The sequence below is a fragment of the Leiobunum rupestre genome, chromosome 6 (genome assembly GCF_980474605.1).
Source record: "Leiobunum rupestre chromosome 6, qqLeiRupe1.1.hap1, whole genome shotgun sequence".
NCBI classification, from domain to species: Eukaryota; Metazoa; Arthropoda; class Arachnida; order Opiliones; family Sclerosomatidae; genus Leiobunum; species Leiobunum rupestre.
In genome coordinates, this window is record NC_143389.1 from 15,518,462 (window position 1) to 15,539,190 (window position 20,729).

Sequence of the window (20,729 nt, forward strand, 5' to 3'; positions counted from 1 at the left end):
ATCAGGGTAGTGTGTGCTGCCACTAAGTTCTTAATTTACCCCTGGTGGTGAGAAATGGCAATACTATAATGGTCTTTATTACCCTCGGTCAACGAATTAAGTAACATTCGTAATTTGTTACGTTTAAAAAAGTTAAATTTACCCCAGTGGTGAAAAATAACAATGCCACTCTAAAAACTAAAAAAAATCTGTAAATATAAAAATAAGCCCATGTCTGCTACGATAGAATTACCACTATTTTACCTTTACACTCATTTAATAAAATTATTAGTCATTTTCAAGGTTCACAAATTGAATGAGCGTTCTTTTACGTAGTGGCCCCTCCCATACTTTAGCTACCACTTACGAAAATTAACGGACCGTACATGCTATAGTCTATTAAATCGCTGCGGAAACATTCCTCGCGCCGCTTGGTTAACACGGAATAATATACAGGTAGTGTTAGATGATCTTTTAACGTTTATTGTGAGTGCGAACCGACCTTGTTATGTAAATATTTCGTATAGTGGCCACGTATTCATAAGTTCTTAATACTATTATGTATTCAATACGCGAACTTATAAATGCATTATATTTAGAAGAATCGTTTATGTTTCATAAGTAACATATCCAGATAATAACAAAAGTCTGGTACTTCATCCCGCGCCCTTAAAGTATTGGCTAATCCTAAGAGTAAATACTTAGTTTTTTATATGATTAAAGACGATAGTTTCCTATCATTGTCACTTATCTTTCGTGACCTAAACATGTTCGATTGGCCAAAAGGTTATATGTTACCGGATTTAAAAAATATCTAACAGTAACGCAACTGGACCCCAAGGCACTACCTTAGTTCATTATAGAAGTGGTAATATTTAAAAAATGATAGTTTTTTAATTTCAGTCTCCCTTATCTTTCGCGAACAAAACATGTTCGATTTCTTATTAGACCAGACCAATGGTTCGATGGTACGGTAATATAAAACAATGTATACGTAAACGATTTATGTACGTGAGGCATTGTTAGATTAACTTTACACGAATAATGATTCCCCTGTTTGGGGCAACTTAACCAAATATTGAAACTTGATAGCGACGTATATACCTACAAAATGCATTGCATGATTGACAAACTTTCACCCCGTTCTGTTAAGTCTTTTTTACCGCGCTTCCTAACGTTAAAAGACAGCTTATAAAACACTTTAATATTTACTACTTAAGACCACTTGTTGATTAACCCCCAAGACGTTACCTAACTGTTATAAACAAATATACTGATTTACCCGCCAAAAGGCTAAGAGTTCAACCATATAACATCCACTAAAAGATATCACTTGTTCAGGTCCATAATCCCAAAGACGCTTCCTAACCGTTGACAGGTAATTAAACCATGCACACCTTTATACTAGTAAATAAAAACTTTACCCCCTCCACTTGTTCATTGATCCTTTTCGCGCTTACATCATCATAAACGCATGTTAAATCCCCGCCAAAAATGATTTGTTAACCATATAGCAACCAGGTCAATTACCCCTAACGGTTAATTATAAAGGTACAAACTTTAGCCATATATTAATATTCATGTCAAACATAAGTGCACATTATTAACCTAAAGAGTTTAACCACTTGTTGATTTATGCACCTGACGCTTACACTTTCCGCCAAAAATTAATATTCAAACATATAATAAACAAGTGTAACTACTTGTTGATCCTTACCATAAACACATGTTAAATTGACGCCAAAACTTTAACAGTTCAACCACGAAAGAGGTCAATGACCCCTAACGGTAAACCACGCTCATTAATGTTCACCCTTTTTAAAACACTTGCTTACCTACTCTTGTTAACTTGATTGACAGGTCGACTAATTAGGGTAATTAATTAACACCTGTTAATCTCATCAATTATTCAGGTCACACGCGCTTGACACGCGCCTGAGGAGGGCGGAATCGCGATTCCCCGCTTTATTCCCCCGGTCACGCAACTGTGGGCGCGTGGGGGAAAGCACGGTGCGCCCCCTAGCGTATCCAGGAATATGGTACTATACGTCAGAAAATCAATTTGAGGTAGTACATTTTCTATTTCCAAATATGATTAAGATAACGGGAGTTTGTGACATTTCACCACGGAAGCGTGTGATATACATGTATATTAAATTGGTCGCATTTGGCGGGTCATAATAAATGTTTGTTTTATGAAAAACGGCCAAAAATTCAAAACCTTTCGAATCTCTTAAGCCCAAGATAGTTTTGTTGTAAACATAAATATTCTATGAATTATAACACGAATCAGAGACCGAAAGGGGTTTATCTGACGAGTCTGATTCGGATGATCGTATTTCGGAAGAAATAAAAGAATCTGAAAAAGTAGATGACAAAAATATTTTTAATTCTTATAATGAGTACGTAATAGATAATTGCTTGAATTCCAGCAGTGTTTTACCGCAGGAAGCAATTATTAGCGTTTGCGGTGAACCAATTAAATGAGATTCGAAGGGCAAAATCAATAGTAAAGCCAACAGAGCAAATGAAGGTACGCTTTGTTTTAAAAATAAAATTTATACTTTATTATTTTTGTTCACATTAGGTAGACAATTTATATCAAATACATCAACATAATTCCAAATGCTTTATATAGATTAAAGATAATACGAACACTTCATATACATGGAATAAGAGCGATTCTTCATCAACGGAAGCTTACAATGAACTTGAAGATGATATTCAATTGGAACCTCAAACGTTTGTTTCAACGATAAAGCAGAAAAGTTTAAGGAACACGATTTAAGGTAATATTTCATAATTTTCTTAACCTTAAATTGTTCCTTATTTTTTTATTTAATATAACAAATATAACTAAAACTTCTCCAAACTACTTATAGATTCATGGCAATATGGAGGATGACATTAGTATCGTTAGTCATAAAAGGTTAATGGTGACTGAGTTTAAAATAAAGACCCAGACTTCGAAGTCATAGACTCAAGAAGGGAAAAGAGTGTCGAAGTATGGGCTTACGCAATACTTGAGCACATGAGGGTATCGGATATAATTACAAATTACCCAGCTTTGAAAAAATAATGGTCAAGTAAAATTTCACCCTTTTACCACAAATGTGAGATAATAATTTTTATATTTTATTCTGGCAACAATAGCTTAACCTCGAATAACAAAGGATAGCGAGTGTTTACAACAACGGATTATACCATTATGCTATTAAAACGGATGTAAATAAAACAAGTCGGTTCAGGCCGTAATATTAGTTCCACATCAGTGTATTCGAGTGGGCAAACCCATACACTCTTAGTAGACACAGGTAGGCAAACTAATACAAAAACTGTTGAGGCTACGTGATTTCTTATCGTTTGATATATAAATTTCCATCCAAAGTTAAAGAGTGGGTGCCGCCCACCCTCAGGATACCCGGGTGGGCAAACCAATTTAAAAGCTGTTGAGGCCATGTGATTTCCTATCGTTTGATATATAATTTACCATCCTATGTTAAATAGTGGCCACTGCCCACCCTCAGGATACGCGGGTGGGCAAACCATTACAAAAGCTGTTGAGGCCATGTGATTTCCTATCTTTTGATATATAATTTACCATCCTATGTTAAAGAGTGGCCACCGCCCACCCTCAGGATACGCGGGTGGGCAAACCAATACTAAAGCTGTTGAGGCCATGTGATTTCCTATCTTTTGATATATAATTTACCATCCTATGTTAAAGAGTGGCCACCGCCCACCCTGAGGATACGCGGGTGGGCAAAACAATACAAAAGCTTTTGAGGCCATGTGATTTCCTATCTTTTGATATATAATTTACCATCCTATGTTAAAGAGTGGCCACCGCCCACCATCAGGATAACCGGGTGGGCAAACCAATACAAAAGCTGTTGAGGCCATATGATTTCCTAGCGTTTGATATATAATTTACCATCCTATGTTAAAGAGTGGCCACCGCCCACCCTCAGGATACCCGGGTGGGCAAACTAATACTAATTAATAATGCCTGTTTTAAATTGAATGGTATAAATCGTGATGAACTAAATATCTACGGAACTAGCGGTAATAAGAAAATAGAATTTACCCACTTTTTAATCTAACGTGCTTGAAAACACTTTCATAGGAACCGTTCTTTCACGCTTCTTTAACATAAAACAACCAAAAAACCTTCTCCGTAATCGTCTAAAACCATTAAGTTGTTAGATTAAAGACAAGTGGAGTCGACGCAAAAGGTTATTTGGTTTCCAAACTGTTTCAACAGATCACATTGGACTTCAACCATTACTTTAAGGGAAAATTCTTCGGCTTCTAAATGGTTTTCAGCATCTTCCCGGTCTTGTGTCTAATAAAACAAAACTGGGCTATCCAAACCTTCGCTGGCCATTTCTTCCTCCCAGGCAGCTACACTGAGCACAAAAGTTTTTCTCCAGATTTCAAATATAATTGAGAACTTTATCAATAGATATTTATTGAGAAAGATGTCCGTCTAAAAGAGATCTTTCATGATTTGATATGCACGTAGGGTTTATTTTTTTTTATCCTTGTGACTTAAAGGCCCTTAAAAAATAAGAAGCCAATACCCAAGGCACCACAACAGGCCTAAGTCATTACAGGATTTTAAAGTCCTAACAGTGAGTAAAATTTCGCTACTCTTCGAGAGTTGTGGCAAGAGCTTCATTCCACGCGAGCCTACAGGTCCCTTTACTCTCTATTAGCATTAACCTCTGCAAGTGCCGATAGAACTCACAAACTCTACGCAGAAGGACTAGTTCCGAGTTTTCACCCAGTTCCACGAGCTGGGATCAAATCAATTCTGTAAAGTGTCCCCTACGGGAACATTCAAAGTAAAGTGGATGAAGACACGCTTAGTTTGGTCTGGTTGTTTTCTCTATATTTGCTTTCAAATTCATTAATTTTATTGAAAATTCAATGATTAATTTATATTTAACTATGCTTGTGTCTTAAAAGATTGTTTTACCGTTTGTTATCTGTAAATACTTTACTTTGCGTTTAAAAAATTGGATAATTGTGGAAACTATTGTGAAGGAGATACGAATGTATACAGGGTGTTACGGCAAATTTACGAATGTAAACAGGGTGTTATGGATAAGAGTACCGAAATTTTCTATATGCATTCTGTGGGTCTCTATGAGTAAAAAATGTCTGAAAAACATGGGTCCTAAAGTGCTTCGTTTCAGAGATATGGGCTCCCAAAAAACCACCCTAAAAAACCAGACACAGCCTTAAATCTGGCAAACAATATTCTTCCAAGAACCAAATTGTTTTCATTAAAGTATCAATTTTTTTTATCCGTGAGGCGATAAACTTTAATAACAAGTGGCAAAAGTTCATTGATGTCCTTTTAGAAGTAAAATGAGACAAAGCCATTTTTATTTTATTGACACGGTTCCAAATAAAATAAAAACATTTTTTCGTTACAAACGATTTTAATTATCAAAATTAAAGATACAAATGGCATAAGATTTCTCAAATAATGCTTCTAAGTTTGTCCAATTCGTTCTGTGGTTAATATGGCACGTCCGAGAACGCTTTTTGGGTTAGAAGTTCAAAGATTCAATCGTTCGTCTATTTGGTAAAACCAGTCGAAATTTTATTTGTATCTCTCTCAACAATGTTTAACTTTGTATTTTGAACTTTTTTTTCAAATAAATCAGAATAAGATATCTGGTTATTTGTGAAACTTATTTACTTTGTAACCACAATTGCGATATTGATGGCACATTTTTTTAACGCTGAATACGCGGATATGCACTTGATGTACGGACGAGCTGTAGGAAGAGGAGATGTGGCCCGGAGGTTGTATCAAGAACACTACCCACTAAGAAGGGTACCGAATAGGCAAACCTTTCAAGCTGTAGACTGGCGATTACGAGAGAGCGGTAAACTTCATCCGTCTCAGGAGAGAGTGCAGAACATTCCACTTGACGTGGAAGAAAAGGTACTTTTTAGTTATGAATTTTTAACATTTTTCTGTTAAAATGTTAGGTACTTAAAATTTTCGATGATGATCCGGGAACAAGTACCTGCCAAGTTGGAAGACAGTTAGGTGTCAATCATGTTATGGTCTTGAGAATTCTACGTGGTCATCGTTTTCACCCTTTCCGTCTTCAAAAAGTCCAAGACTTGAACGACGCGGACTATCCTAGACGTACCATCTTCTGTCAGTAGTTTCGGGACAGAGTACTGAATGACACACAGTTCGTGAGTATTATCCTAACCGCCGATGAGGCCAATTTTGCCCGGAACGGCATAGTCAATTTGCACAATAATCATCAATGGAGCCAAAATAACCCACACGGAACTATAGTCGCAACTCACCAAGAGCGCTTTAGCCTCAAGGTTTTGTGTGGCATTGTCGGAGACTATTTAGTTAGACCATATTTTCTCCCACCTAGGTTAAATGGAGAGTCATACCTACGATTTCTTCAGGAATCGTTACCAGAGCTATTGGAAGACGTCCGGTTGGTAACTAGAGTGCGAATGTGGTTCTTGCACGATGGAGCGCCACCACATTTCAGCCACTCAGTGCGAGATCACCTTGATGCAACATTTCCTTTAAGGTGGATAGGACGAGGAGGAACTATTTCGTGGCCGCCTCGATCTCCCGATTTAAAGAATTGCGATTTTTTTCTTTGGGGATATCTGAAGAAATTTGTTTTTAAAACAGATGACCCTTACATTAATGACCTTCGTCAACGCATTATTGATGGATGTGAGACTATTCGGAACAAGCCTGAAATCTTCGAAAAGAATCGGCGTTGTCATTTTTGTATAGGAGCCCAAGGTGAGCATTTTGAGAACTTATTGTGATGTTTTACAATTTATTAAAAGACAATAATTATTTGTAACTGTTTTTGCGTATCACTTCCGAATAAGGGTTAGCTAGCGTTATCATTAATCTAAACGAATTACGGATTATTTACACTTTTAGGTTTTAAGTTTATTCTACATATACACCAATTCCCCCATACCACCTACAACAACTACAAGTTTCAACAAGGCTGACTATCCTCGTAGAATTGACGTTTGTCAGTGCCCCAGCAAACCCAACATCATCCCTCCGGCGCCCTATGGACAGTACGCCGGTATATTGCATTTGTCCGTACGATGTCCCGAAAACCGGATGGAGATAGAGATATTGAAGTAACTCGGAGGTTAAAAGACGGGCAAATGTCTGATTTTCTCAGAGTCAAAGTACGTCCCGAGGACAAGTACTAAGACGTCCGACGAGTTTTTAGGGAACATCCCGAGGATGAGTGTACGTTAAGCCTAAAGACGTCCGAGAGTATTTAGTATTTTTAAATATCAGCTTAATCGGGACTTATCCAGGACGTTCATTTCATGTCTTGTATTTCTCTTTAAGCTTCTATCCCATTTTTCTGGAGCCCATCCGTGCAATAAGCATTCCTAGACCAATCTGCCATATTAGCTACAGAACGAATTAGACAATTTGAAAACCATTCCTTAAGAATTTTTATGACATTTGTATCTTTAAATTTCATAATTAAAATCGTATCACTAAATTAAAATGGCTTTTCCTTCAAACTCATTTTACTTCTAAAAGGACATAAATTAACTTTTGCCACTTGTTATTAAAGTTTCTCGCCTCACGGATAAAAAACCAATTGTTAGTTTAATGAAAACAATTTGGTTCAAGGAAGAATATTGTTTGCCAGATTTAATGCTGTGTCTGGTAGTTTTTTGGAAGCCCATATCTCTGAAACGAAGCACTTTAGGACCCATAATTATTCGACATGTTTTACTCATAGAGACCCATAGAATGCATTTAGAAAGTGTCGGTACTCTATTCCGTAACACCCAGTATTATTTATCACAGTGGTGACAGATATGTTCGTTCTCCATTTTTTGTTAGCAATTTTTACAAAAGTTTAGGAACATATTACACCTAAATCCGTAATATCATTTTACATAAGGAAATTAATACAACAAAATATTAATGATAACATTACTTATCACGTTGAAACAACACTTAAGTCCAAACTTGGTTGAGTAGCAATTTTTAAATTTGGGTACATTGGAACGAATTTTTGATCACATAACTTTTAGAAATTATTATCAATTTATTAATAACGTATTCTACTGAGAAATGTAAAAAGTTGCAGAACTTCATCAAAATACTAATTATGTTTGAGCAAAGTACCTAAAATTTAAGCCTTGATGAGCTATAGAACAACAGTTATCATATAGCCAAATACAATAATACAATTGTTTAACGTAAATAAAAGAGTTAAATAATATTCACTCTCAAAATTAATTTTCCAGCTTTAAAATGTGTTAGCCTGAAAATTTTAATACCAACGATCAGCATATTGAAGATAACATTGACAGTGATTGAAAAGGAATTTCAAATGCAAATGACACCTGAAGTCTTGATTATCCTGTGATATACTTTGACAATTACGTTAATCTTAAAATTCTGAAATAAATTTCTAGTCTACTCTAGTAAATATAAAAATTATCTATTTCTTTGTCGAATGTTTTGTAATTTGGATGTGTCTTATCAGGAATTTGTTTATAATTGGAAGATTAAGGATTTTATAATAAGTACATTCATGCCCATACAAAAACCCGAGTTTAGAAAAAGGGTGTGTTGTAGAAATATGTACATTGTTCTGGCGCGCAGAAATAGGTGTTATATGATTTTAAAAACACTTTATAAATTTAAAATATTTAAAGAATGCCAAATATAAAATTTATTAAATTGATCAGTTGAAGTTAAAAGTTCACAGAATCGATTAAAAAATCAAGCTGAATTTGAGTCATACCAACTAGCTTATAAACACACGTGATTATATAGCTCCAAACTCGAAATTTAAAATATATTGTGGCCCTTTTAACCCCAGAATTCCTTTGGAAACACTATTTGTCATCCTCATCATCGTCATCTTCGTGTATTTTCGTGGTAAAACCAAACGTAGCGTAAACACAATCCTAAAACAAAAGAAATACATTTATTATGGAAGCGATCTTTCAGAATTCGTAGCGAACACAGCGTATTTGACATAAGCTGAGAAGGCTAGCTGCGACATGAAAAGTATCAGTGAACCAATTCATGAAAGAGCCAACAACGGAACGAACATGAGCCTACCTTCTATTTCGCCGATATAAGTGAAAAGTAGAACGGTACGATTTCGACAAATGAAATAAACTGCTACTTCCTGTCCCCACTAACTGTCTTATCCTAAAATTATCGTTTCTTATCAACACGTGTATTGCATTATTCGATTAATGCAAAAATGGTCAGAATCTCAGGTCAGATTAACAAGTTCTGAGAAAACTTTAGCCGAGTGCATTTACTAGTCACGTGCGGCGTTAGGGTGTGCCCAGGGCAGTAATATTGTAAGGGACCAATTTGAGAATAATTTACATAATAATAAACATCGTTTTGTTATTTGTTGAATTACAACAAATGATATGGGACCCTAAATAGCACTAAACTAGATATTTCGATTTCAAATATTTTGAATTTTATATCAATTCAAATAAAATTCTGGAGTCTTAAAGGTTCATTAAATGGAATCTACGATAAATAATAAAACAAATTGACCGAAATAAATGTTTAAAGTTTGAAATATTCGTAATATTACAGTACTCCGTATTTTCCGGCCTTTGAGATATGTAACACACAAACCATATTTTTATGAATAAATTAATATTTCCATAAAAACAGGTAATCCTCCATTCAAATCTATAAATACACAAACCTCGAAATTCATCAACTCTCGCATTCCATTAGTAGCCTGCCAAGGAAAATAAATATTAATATTTGTATGAAAAATGTATTAATCTTAACCGAAATATATTCTTAACTCCCGGAAAACATTCGGGAAACAGATACGAAGTGGTCATGCGGGCAGAAATCCCTTGGATCGCGAGGGACCAATTTGTTATTATTAAAGCTAAGAAGGCTGAACCAAGAGATCCATTTCCACGAAAAACAAACGGGTGAACTAAAGACATATGAGGACTTATTTTGAGAACCAAAAATTAAAAATTACGGTAAGTGTTATCAATTTTGAGAGCCGGAATTAAAATAGTCCCAGTTTAATAAACTAAATGATAATGAAGTTAAGCAACCTAATGTTGATATTTTTATTAAATCGTCATTGTTATAAGGATGATATATCACAAGTCTCTTTTAAATACATGGTTTGCAAACTGTTATCTTGCGAAAATATTTTGTAAAAAGTGTTATTGACCTGTTCAGACAATCTTGCGTAAAACTTATTTCAACGTTTTAAAAGAAAAATCTTCGAGAGCTCTTAAGAAGCTATATTTTAATGACACAAATAAATGACATAATGGCACCTTTAAAGCTTTGACAGTCGTCGAAATGGAAAATTAGCTTAAATTTTTAAAGTTTGCGTCAAACCTAAAAATGCTTGCAACTTGCATATCGCCAATAAGGCAAATTCTTGTAAATAATGTCATTGTTTGGTGAAAAAATGTCAAATATTTGGCGAGCTCCGAATCTTGAGTATTTACGGATTTTGGATACACTCAAGAAATTTGTAATAACGTAATTGACGACGTTGTCGTTCAAAGATCAAATGCTCGGCGCTTAAAATCCTAAATAGCAAACTAAGCGTTTGCTCTTACTTCGAGATGTTCTTTTTCATTCTTAATGCAGTTGCTTATCTGAAATAAAAATTTATGAAATTTAAGTTGGTGCATTTGATTTTCAATCATAATTCAAATTATTTTAGTTTATTTTATTTAAAGTAATTATAGAGGTTTTTGTTGGCTACATTATAATTATAATCCTATAATGTCGTTCTTCAATGAAAAGTTTAATTAAAGTTCTCTATTCGGTGCAACACTGTTTCAGCAACTTAAACTGGTCATTAGTATCAAATTTAAGAGTTCGCAACGACCTCCGCGATAACCGCCTGAAAGTCTTACTATAAGACTTTTTTTTCCAGTATATTTGAAATCTATTAAATGTCCAATTTAACTCCCTTCCTTTCACGCCCTAGTAACCCCTTTATTGTTAGCTGTCTCTCTGTACCACCTTATTTCGAAGGTTCCATTGTGACATTGTAGGCGCTGTCTAAATTTCAGCAGTTTCAAAATCCTTGAGAATGGTGAAGTTCAAACAACGATGTGTCCGTCGTGGTCAATAAGGGTAACGATAGGAAAGCAAAACAGAATCGATACTGGTGCTTGAATTTTTTTGAATTTTGGGCCATTAATAGTTTTTATAATTTTTTTGTGGTTTGCTTGACGCGACAATTTTTCGATTTATGTTGTTGGGTGGCTTACACATTTGTTTATCTGTTATTGCAATAAAAATAGGCCCATGGTAAAATAATTAACTGATATACCAGTTTGATGGCCCATCCAATAATATAGCTGCGCACTGAATTGTACCAGACTCTAAAATATGTAGCAGAGGTATTCACACACCCCTACCGTAACAAATCAACTCGAAGCCTTTAATGAAACTAATTTCTATTCTATTTTTTTTGCAAACTCATCATTATCTGCAAGACTAATACCCAACGCACAACCTTATCCCTTTAAACTCAGTAATAAGTAACAGTTAACTATAACAGACTGAACTTTCAAGCATATACAGATACTTCATACGTCACGCTGGTCAACGATTTACTTTCTTTTAATAAGGATTCTATCCGATAACCGTTATTGAAAGCAGCCGGAGTTTGAATTGCCAACGGAACCATTTATTGACAAATTTTCCGCATTTTCCATTAAAATCTAAATTTATCTAACTTCGACGCAAAAACTATTTGATGTTTCGATTTAAATATACAAAAGTCCCACACAAAGATAAAGCGTTTCAACATCAAACAAAACGATCCAAACTTACTTCTGCTTGCTTCGCATCGACGAGGCTTTTGTCTCTACACATCTGTACCACAAAGCCTGTTAAATTGATTCCCAAATTGTCTTCAAGGCACGAATCAAACACAGCAGCTGACTTTAATTAAAGGTTAAACATATGCCAATTAATAAAACGTTCCAAATCTTAAGAATGGAGAGCTTCACATGATTGCGGAGTTTGATTTATAAAAAGTGCACAACCCGGAATAATAAATATTTTATTAGCTTATTTGAACAAATCAATTTATTTTGATATTATCGGAGAACATACTGTCTAGTATCGTAAATTAATGAATTTAAGTTTCAGATAGCTGTTATGCGGAAGTACGCAATTTTTCATTTTTAAGAGTAGTTGCAAATGTCATCTTCTGCTTGCATTTATTATTTTAAATCGTGTTTGAAAATTTTTATGGTAAAGATCTCCATTTTCAAAGTAAATTAGTTTATTTTGAAGGGGATGAATCTACTTACTAAAGTTCCCGATTTAAAATTATAACGTAATTAACTTCCAAAATATGCTCGCTTTGTTTATAAAAATTACTTTTTATCTTAAATAATTTCAAAGTAAATTAAAAATATATTTATTATTGTTAAAGCTTTAGTTTCTTGTTATAGGGTCTTAAAGCGGAGAAAATTTGACGCTCACTTCTGGAGACAATTGAGCTTGAGCGCAATCCTCAATTTTTGTCGCTGCAAAAGGGTCAGCATTCAAAGGTTCTGCAATTAAAAACAACACTAGAATCATTTCGGGCTAGAAAAATAAACCTTTAATAATAGTCATTTGCTCAAACTTCGGAAAAATTGCAACCAAGAAAAATTTACATCGTAATATTAATTGTGTCAAAAGACCCTACTATTTGAGTGTAAGCCCAATTTCGTATGGTGTTTCCCAAAAATTCGATTTTGTTTTCGTATTGAATTGATGTATAACTGCGATTTTGCCTAACCTTTGCTCAGTTTTTATTATATAAGACCTCTTTTGTCGACATTTATTTTTCCATTAATTTTGTAAAAGATGTGATAAAATACAAACTATATATTACTGTATAACCAAATCTTTGGTCTTTTTCCCGCTATAAAAAACCTTTTTATACATTATTTTTAAAGGTGCATGCAATAATTCAACCTGAATAAAATCCTAAAGTAGGATTGGGATATTTGAATTCCTTTCCAACAAACTTATTGTTGCTAAAATCAGTTTTAACCATCTTCCGTAAACATACTCAAGCCTGATTCTAAAAGTGCTTCGAAGAGGTAACATAGGCCATTGATGTAAAGCAACAGCGCTTCCGATTTAAGAGAGGCCTTCTTTCCAAATCAATTTAAAAGGAGAGATCCTGTTAATGGTTGATCGGAAATTGCCCTATAATTATCTTTCAAATCTTTTCTTCGGAACATGTTTCAAACGATACCTTGTGAAACAAATGAAGCTATACGGGGAGACAGTTCTGATATAAACTGAATACAAACTAAGGGTGGAAAAACCAAGTCAAAGGCCAAACATTGTGATTCCTTCTCCAGTCAAGTATGGATTTTAGAATAATAAATATAATTTAAAGAATAAAGTATTAATAACTATAAAACGGTTAATGAATTCCAAGCAGCATCTGTAGTTCATACTGACTTGTGGGATCATCGTACAAAAGTAAAAATACGACTCGGTTACTGAACGGTAAGTCTTAAAAAGCTTTAATTATAATGAGTATTAAAATCACGACTGATACTTCATGGTGTTTTTATTAAAATCAATTTATACATATTCCCGGAGCTTTCGGGTTCGAGACCCCTCGTCAAGCGGTGTTTTTCTTGTGTAATTGAAAATTCAACCATGGTAATAAAACATTTTAACTTATATGATTAAAAAGCTTTTTTTAGCACAGAGTACTAAAATGGGAATCTTTACTTAACTAAGCTTTCGAACTTCCAAATGGTCAGTTATACCTTTAAAAACTGTATAATGGCAACATACTTTAAACCTGGGCATTCAAAATTATAATACAAACAAGGCGGCATTGACCTTCAAACTGGTATTCTTTTAATTTGGAAAATTTATTCAGACCTTAATTTAGTAAGTAAAGAGTAAGTGACTCTTTTTACTTATTAAACATTATTATTTCCTTACAGTATAATTTGTTTACTGGAACTGAATCTTAACAGAAAAATTATTTCTCACCACAAAATAGTTCCGCTTCTGCACTACTCTGCCAAAAAAGAAATACGCCAAAAATCAAAAACGCAACGTTCGAACTCATTTCAAAGCCGTTTGGTTGTCGTCCTATCTCTTGTGTGAGTTTTTAAAATGTAAGCTTTATTCGTATCGAGGTGCTTTATATATTACATTCTTATTCTTATCTATATAACCGCAGAACTAAAGTCTGTTTCATAATTATTTCCTTTCCGATATTAATCACAGCTTTGAAAGGAATATCCATTCAGGTTCGTAAAATGGAGGGATTGCAACTTTCAAATTGATGCCAAGCTTTATATATCAAGATATTGAGCTGTAATTTGAATAATATACTTGACACATAAACGTGATAATATGGATCACATTTTTAATCCATTACGGTGGATGTAGAGTAGGTACTTAGGACAATATTCAGTAACGCCATTATTTCGATATTCCCTTCAGTGTATGTCTTGAAATATTTAATGGACTATTAGAATAAGTGAAACAAATTGATAATTTAACCTTATTGTTGTTTTTTTCTATCTCTATAAAGAATTAAAAGTTCGCTAAGGGGATAATATAATTTTGTTTACCTCTTTGTTTTTATAGCTGGCAGCATAAACCCCTTGCTTAAACTAAATTTAGGATGAATCTGTTCAGTATGAAACATTTCCGGTACTCAGTGCATATATATACTTTGCTGTTATAGGGGAAATCATTTACCAGCTAAGCCCAAGTCATCTAACTACTGTTTATTCCGTTTTGTAAACGAAATGCTTCTAGTTTTGGCATCCCTTGAAAAATGCCACCCTAGGCACGTGTCTACTCTTCCTAAAGGCTAATAAGCCCCTGCATAAGATTTATAAGTTAAATTATTAATAGTATTTATTTAGTTTGCGTTTCAATGAACGTTTTTCGTTGTAATGATTGTAAATCTCACGCTACTATATTTAATGGACAGGATTATTGATATATTTATACATATTTGACTTTAATACTCCATGTAGTTAATATATCGTTAAGCAAAATGATATTTTTCAATTTGAGTAAATATTAGCTGCATTCTGCTGTTTTTAATTATTCATCTTTTTGTTATTACTCTAAGACCAATTAAATCCTAGCTTTTTCAGGTATGAGAACTTTGCTTCCAAAGTTATCTTAAGCTACAATTTGATGAACTATGACCGCAAACAAAAACGTTTTTCAAAATAAAGAGGACTTCAGAGGGATGGCAGCAAACCAGCAACTTTTTTTATGTTTGATACTACAAAAGAGCCCATTAATATATTAGTGATTAACAATAGTTGAAATATAACGACATATTTTAAGAACGAGGCACCATAAAAAAAAGGAATCCGGAATTAGGAACGGAAAGAACAAAGGATTTTAATACATAACAGGGTAGGATTATAGTATACTGGTTCTGCTGCAAAATAATGTTTTCCTATTTTTGGGCTGAGTATTCCAAATAAAAAATTCCAAAAATCCTGGTTCGCGGGAAGTTTGATAAAAAATGATTTTAATATTTGGATAAAATTGAGTACAATTTTATTTTATTTTTAGCGTCCCGAGTTCTACTAAAATCCGAATTAGTTTAAACTAGAAACATTAAGCTCAGTTCAAATTGCAAACTATAAAACTTTGTTTAGACATTCTATTAAACTGAGAACACAGATTTTCTATACAGGGTGTTTTTATTTTGGTCGAAAAAGTGATTTTTTTCAAAACCTATGTTTTCTAGAAAGTTGAAATTTGTACTGTACATTATACGTTTCCGGGGGACACTTTCAACCAAAATTGCATCTAAATCGAAAAATATTTTCACGTTTTTTAAAATTTATAAGAAAATTGTCAATCAGAAAATTGTAGAGCGTCACCGAAAACATACAAATAGCGTTGACGCGAAAAAAATGACGTATTTTTCACTGACAAAATATGACTTGAAAAAGTGACAAGTTGGGCAAGCTAAAATACTTTTTTTTTAATTCCATTGGGAGAGTAGTGTAACTTTATGGAAGTCAGAAATTTGTTAATCTGGTGTTTAATGCAATAAACACCGCTGGGAAATCGAGGAGACAATGGCGAAGAAATTAAATAAATTAATTAAATTATTAATGGCGATTTAAAAACTTAAGATCTGGCGACCTTGCTGGCCAATGTGCCGAACCGTTTCACCCTATTCATCGTTTTGAAATACAGTATTTCACATTTTGGGGGTCATGAGGCGTGGCACTCTTTTTGAAACCACAATCTGGCTCATTTAGGTATTGACTTTTCCTATTAGTTTTTTTAATCTAATAGGCTTGTGTTTGCATTTAGTCGTATTCGAAACCTATTTTAAATAGCCCTGATAGGCAAGAAGATAAATAGACCACAGGTTTAAAGGCCAGTAAAAACCTTAAATTTATTTAGTATTTAAATAACTGTAATACATACTGTGTAACATTATTGTCGTAATCAATCTTAACAATCATGCCTCAATATTCCAGAGCTGATCGAACGGAACTAGGGGCCATTTACTACGCGGAAGAAATCTACGACGAGTGAGTGAGATCTTTGAGCAACGACATCCAGATAGAAGACCATCGATAACTACTGTAAGGCGAGCTGTAAATGACTTTCACCAGTATGGTAACTTACAATTTAGATTCCGTGGGCCTGGTCAGCGGGATTTGCACTTTTAAAACACCGTTTTAGCCTATTTTGCTGCATACCCACGTAGTAGTTGTGCCGCGGCGAGTAAGGATTTGGCTTGCAGTAAAACTCGCATTTCCCAAGTACCATCCTCACAGAGCAACGCTTCACCACGGTTTACGAGATAAAGATGCTAAACAACGGCTGGATTTTTGCAACTGGCTGCTAAATTCCGTGCACGACGACCCACAATTGCTCCGCAACATGCTATTCTCGGATGAATACTCGTTTGCAAGAGACAGCCCTTATAATCACCAAAATAATCATGTTTGGGAAGACACAAATCCACACTGGGGATATGAACACCGTCACCAATTTCAATTTGGGCGCTTGAATGTTTGGATTGGTCTTGTTGGAAACCGGTTATTTGGTCCAGTATTCTTACCGCAAAATCTAAATGGCCAGAGTTATTTAGGTTTCTTGAGAAATGAGCTAGAACAACAACTTGGCGAACTGCCGTTGGCGCAACGAGCAAGACTGTGGTTTCAGCAAGACGGTGCCCCGCCTCATTACCTTAACAACGAATTTCTACAACGATGGATAGGGAGAAACGGTCCAGTACACTGGCCAGCAAGGTCGCCCGATCTGACTTCGTTGGATTTCTTTCTTTGGGGCTTCGTCAAGGACAAGGTGTACGCCACTCCGGTTGAGACCCTTGAAGAGCTGCGTCAACGAAATGTAAGCGCTTGCCGGGAAGTAACCCCGGAAATGATTCAAGCCGCCTTCGACAATATGATTGTTCGCGCCCAAGCTTGCATCGCAGCCGAAGGTGGTATTTTCGAAACGTACGTATATATTTTTTTTTAAGTAGATAAATAAAATGTCTCTTTGTTTTTTCAAAAAATTCGCATTTTTCATCTTACGAAATTAAATCGTGTAATACCTTCTTCGCCATTGTCTCCTCGATTTTTCAGCGGTGTTTATTGCATTAAACACCAGATTAACAAATTTCTGACTTTCATAAAGTTACGCTACTCTCCCAATAGAATTCAAAAAAAGTTATTTTAGCTTGCCCAACTTGTCACTTTTTCCAGTCGTATTTTGTCAGTGAAAACGACGTATTTTTTCGCGCCAACGCTATTTGTACGTTTTCGGTGACGCTCTACAATTTTCTCATTGACAATTGTCTTATAGCACCTAGCGGTTAAAATTTAAATTTTCAAAAAACGTGAAAATATTTTTCGATTTAGATGCAATCTTGGTAGAAAGTGTTAACCGGGAACGTATAATGTACAGTACAAATTTCAACTTTCTAAAAAAAATAGTTTTTGAACTAAATCACTTTTTCGAGCAAAAAAACACCCTGTATAGTAATGAGAACTTTATTCATTTTAAAAAAATTGGGGAGGGGGGAACTTGCGTTATTGTAAAAGTTTGGAATGTGATTTATTTCTTTTCCTCTGAAGAACCTGAAGCTGTGGCCACAAGCTCGAAAATTTTTTCCACCACGCAAACCTTCCAAATGGACAGAAATAGTTCCAAATTAATCAGTTGGAAAGATAAGGTGGAATTTTGTTAATATACCTTACCTCTGCTTTATCCAGAGCGGCGTCCATTTCTTCATCCTAAAGAATTGTTTCGAAATATGTTTTAATATAAATTAAAAAATGCTCATTTCCAAAAAACCTTTCGGTACTTTAAAAGCGTTAAAAGTGCATTGGCATTTTGTGATAGAACGCTCAAATTGTAGTAATAAGCTTATTTTATTACGCAATTTTTTTTAAACATTGATTTTGATTCATAGAATTTACGATCATTAAGTTGTTGCTTTCCTTCTGCACTTCAGGTAGAAAGTTCCGTGGCCCTGATATAAGAACCTATTTAACTTTTCTAAAAGAAAAATTATGGCACAGACCTAACTGTTTTTTGTAAAGCAAAAGTACAAAACCAAGTTTGAGTTCATTGTTCGCGGGTATAAAAGGAATGAAACGGATTTATATTTAGTTCTGAATGCAGAAAACCCAGCCACTTTCGCTTTGACTGTTCGCGTTTTAAACCATTAAAAACGGGGTTGTATCATTTCCCTTCTTTATTCTGAAATTTTGAACTGAAAACCTTACATCAACACTGACGTCCGATTCATTTAAGCAGTTCTCTATCTGAAAAAAAAAACAAGAATCTTTATATTATGTAATAAAATTCTTATATTGAATATCATGGGTACACTTAAAAATCTTAAAATAACCTACCTGATTTTTTATTTATTTGAAATAAGAAAATGAACCATTATTATATACCAAACTATACTTACTTCTCCAACTTGATCACTGGTCGGCGCTTCGCAAGGTTTACCCAATAAATAGGACATCGCGTCACTGACGTCACCGGCTACTTCAGATACGCACCTCTCAATTTCATCAACTCCCTTAATCAAATGTTAATCAGTAAACATTAAAGCTCCTGTGGTTAATATTTTTTTACCTAAACGCACTTTTAATGGAGAATTCTTTATATTTTTATTACAATTTACTAATGGTATTTTTTATGAATGAATTGTTATATAATTAGAAAAACTAATACAACTAACTATTTAAAAGATTTATATTTTAGTAAAAACATTAAAGGTATTTTAAAAGTAAAACAAAATCTGATTAACGTTATTAAATATAAAAAATTGAAATTTATATTAAAACATAAAAATAAAAATAGTAAATTAGATTTATAAATCAAAATAGTAGAAAATGGAAATTTGTTTAATACATGAAAAATATGATACGTTTTAATAGTTTAATTTGGGTTTTCGGTACGAAAGAAATCGTAAAATTGAGTAAATCAAATAAACTACCTATTTTCTATAATTATTATAGAAAATATTATACCGTTTCGGGAAGTTCGAAGTGAAACAATTCCCAATTATGGCAGCTCCAACTTAACTTTATCCAATAAACGCTAACAATTATATTTATTAAATTAGAATATGGCGCTAAAATCTGCATTTGATAAAGTTATTCTTACCACAAAGTTGCTGCATTCCTTCCTCGTCATCGTTGTCAGAATCGCCCGTGGCCATAAACACAATATTTGAAAGAAGCAGAAACGTCAAAAATCGATGCATGCTAAAATTCACGTTTACTTAAAAGGATTTAATAATTCAGAAAAGCTTCAGCTGTGTCTACGCAATTAAGTAATGTTTTAGCGAATCTGTTTATCATATATTTATATATGGAGCCGGCAACAACGTCCTGGTTAAAAATAGCATTAATTATATTAATTATGCTTATAAGAGATTAAGTCCTAATTAGATCCGATATTGAAACTGCGATAGCAAATTTATCTATGACCCCCATATGAACCAGACCAATCTTGTATGTTCTAAGTTTAATTATAATGGTTTTATTAAGCCGTTTCAAGGTTTTTAACTTTGAAGTGAAGATATTTGAAATTTTGCGGTTATGTTTTATAAAACTTATAAAGGAAATAACCCGAAGCGTTTACCTCCGATTTATTTCAAACTGAGGGGGTGGGGGTCTGGAAACTCTCCAAAAGTAAAGGTTACAACCATCTGTCGTATTTCCATGGAATTCTGAAATATTTGTGAAAAACAAATTAGAATTGGCCCGTTGAAAATATTCAAGCACGGCATCGTGACTAATATCTTTTGTTAAAAGCTGACTTGAAAATTGTTTCAAAATAATAGGTCGTGCTTCTTCTAAAAAACTGGAATCAAAACTTACCAAGTAATTAGTAAATAATCGATATGTGTGACAGTATAGCCGCTTTCACACTACGCAATTTGGAAACGTTTTGAAACGGTTTCGAAAGATCAAATTCCACATTTTCGGAGTCAACTGTAATAAAAGGCATAGGATAAATACATTCGACATCAAAATTTTACAATTTGATATTTCAAAACCGCTTTAAAACGTTTCCAAAGTGGCTTTATTTTGGAAAGCGATATCCTTTGCTAAAGCGCTAGTTGGGGAAGCACCACGAAGATTAGTTACGCTTAAAAGGCAGATTAGGAATTGAGGCTATAATATTTTTTTTTCTACAACGT

At 34.1% G+C, this 20,729-nt stretch overlaps 1 long non-coding RNA gene across 1 annotated transcript; it reads right to left on the reverse strand.

Moving 5' to 3' along the window:
* Positions 1-8,788: 8,788 nt before the first annotated feature.
* LOC149939361 (uncharacterized) lies at positions 8,789-11,936 on the reverse strand. The gene is made up of 4 exons (XR_016481112.1): positions 11,855-11,936; positions 10,624-10,662; positions 9,729-9,764; positions 8,789-8,955 (listed from the first exon to the last, which is right to left on the reverse strand). It is a non-coding gene; the product is annotated as an uncharacterized LOC149939361 (long non-coding RNA).
* Positions 11,937-20,729: the final 8,793 nt, after the last annotated feature.